This window comes from Phyllostomus hastatus, unplaced genomic scaffold (assembly GCF_019186645.2).
Source record: "Phyllostomus hastatus isolate PE091 unplaced genomic scaffold, TTU_PhHast_1.1 phas_scaffold_216, whole genome shotgun sequence".
Lineage (NCBI taxonomy): Eukaryota > Metazoa > Chordata > Mammalia > Chiroptera > Phyllostomidae > Phyllostomus > Phyllostomus hastatus.
The window spans coordinates 6,678,126-6,680,719 of NW_025334018.1; the positions used below are offsets into that span (position 1 = coordinate 6,678,126).

The 2,594-nt window shown below is 43.4% G+C and overlaps 1 pseudogene; it reads left to right on the forward strand.

Moving 5' to 3' along the window:
* Window positions 1-1,489: 1,489 nt before the first annotated feature.
* LOC123804604 lies at window positions 1,490-1,997 on the forward strand (annotated as a pseudogene).
* Window positions 1,998-2,594: the final 597 nt, after the last annotated feature.

Sequence of the window (2,594 nt, forward strand, 5' to 3'; positions counted from 1 at the left end):
GACTCTGCTCTCTTGCTGAGCCTGGGGAATGGGAGCATGTTTCCTTCCAGGAAGGGGTAACCTGGGCAGGCAACAGATCCTTAGGGTAACCCTTACAGCATGCTACAAAAATGTTTAAAACATGCAACACCTAACTATTCAGTCAGTGTCACTGAACTCTTTTCCCTTAGATTGTCAAATAAAAAACAACAGCCAATACAATAGCCATTTGGTGTAAATGAGTCAAAATTATACCTATTTTTATCAGATCAGCAAAAAATATATTTATTGATGTGCCACAGAATTTTAGTATTTAGTTTATGGGTGCCATTAGATGAAAAAGGTTGAAAATATCTGCCTTAGGGGAACTCCTTAAAAAGACCCTGAGGACAATCATGAGCCACTGAACAGTGAGTTGGGTGTGCAGCTAGATAAGGAACACCCTACTGGACCACAGCACTTCCCTCATTATTCCACAGGAGCACCAGCTGCCTCCCTCCCCAGTCTCCCTTCCCTGAAGAAGGACCCACTAGGCAGAGAGAATTGGAAATGGGAAGTGGTGGCAAGTGAAGACAATGGAGCCACAAGCACCAGGGCTGTAGGGGGTGCTGGGCAGGAGAGAGGTGCTGTAGACTCTGCGGGTAGGAACTTCAGCTCTGAACCAGGAGCCTGGAGTGTGAACTGATCCTGCCTGGGGTCTACCCTGAAGAGAACGTCACCCACGCAGTCCCATCAGTGAGGCCACTGAAATGTCCAGGCCTGAGAAGGGCATAGTATCCAGGAAGTCCAATGCTGCAATGAAGATTTCAAAGAACTTTACTCATTAATGAGATCCTTCTGATTTCATAAACTAAAATTTTTAACTTCTGGAAATTTCATTATTTTCATCTCTTAATTTTACTGTTATATCTTGTCTGATCAAATGACAGCAATTTATTGAGAGCATCTGTCATGTTCATCCTGAGCTGGGTGCTGTAGTACAGAGAAAAATAGCTCAGGACCACTAGAGAAATCACTAGCCCTTTCTTAGGGAGAAGGCCGGGGTGGAAACAGACCTGTATACTGGCTATTGCACAGCAATCAGTCCAGAGAGTGAAATGGGGTGCCAAGCATGCATGGGATGGATGGATATGGGAGAAGTACAGACTTGGTGGAGGAGCCAGGATTAGTGAAACACTAAAAGGTAAGATACTAGTGAAAGCTGATAATCAAAACTGGAAGGAAAGGGCCCTGACGGGTGTGCTCAGTGGTTTGGGTGTCATCCTGCAAAGCAAAAAGCTACCCATTCAGTTCCCAGTCAGGGCACACGCCTGGGTTGTAGGCACATGCAAAAGCAACTGATTGATGCTTATGTCACACATTGATGTTCCTCTCCCCTCTTTTTCCCTCCCTTTCCCTCTCTCTAAAAATAATAAAATCTTTTTTAAAAATAGAAGGAAAGGACTTTTGGCTTCTGGCTTGGAGGAGGCCTAGGGTCATCTTTCTTCTGTAGCCCCATGTCTCGGTTCATTCAACACCAACCACTTCCACCATGACACCAAAGTTCGACCCCAACTAGATCAAAGTCATATACCTGAGGTACGCCCATGGGGAAGTCAGTGCCATGTCTGCTCTGAACCCCAAGGTGGGATCCCTGGGTCTGTCTCCAAAATGGTTGCTGATGACATTGCCAAACCAACCAGTGATTGGAAGGGTCTGAGGATCATGGTGAAACTGACCATTCAGAAGAGCAGGCCCCAACTGAAGTAGTACCTTCTGCCAGTGCCCTGATCATCAAAGCCCTCAAAGAACCACCAAGACACAGACAGAAGCAAAAACAAAACATTAAGTGCAGTGGAAATATCACTTTTGATGACATTGTCAACATTGCCTGACAGATGTGCCACCAATTTTTAGCTAGAGAACTCTCTGGAACCATTAAAGAGATCCTGGGGATTGCCCAGTCTCTAGACTGCAGTGTTGATGGACGCCACCCTCATGACATCAACAGTGGTGCACTGGAATGCCCAGCTGGTTAAGAACTACAAAGAAAAATATTTCAATTAAAGATCATTTGACAATCAAAAAGAAAAAAGATGAAAATGTATTTCATGTAGAAAGAACAATCCATGAAAATTAACTCAATTATTGTCCCCTACATATAATCAGAGTTTTATCCTGCAACTTCCCCCAACAAGCACCTACCAAATGCCAACTTTTTTTCAATTCTTCTCCTAGAACTGAGTATCAAGAATCACCATGAAGTCAGGTATGAGTTGAGAAGACAAAAAAGGAAGCTCACAGCCTTAATGCTTCATTACAGCAGCGATATCTCCAACCAAGCCAATATCAGAGTCAGGTGATAATTAAAATTTTGACCTGTGCTTACCCAGGAATCAAGATAGTGGTACCAAAATGAATCTTGGGATTAATCTTCCAAATACTGAATGACCGGTTCGAACAGAGAACACCAACTACTAGAAAAATCAGCAAATTAGCTCCCTTCCCTTATGTAAGGAGTTCTATGGAAACACAAACTAAATTTAGTTCCTGGAGCTCAACCTCCCCACTAGATTATAAATCAAAAGTAAAAATTTAGGCCTAGTGGAACTACAGAGATTGGCTAGCTTCAAACA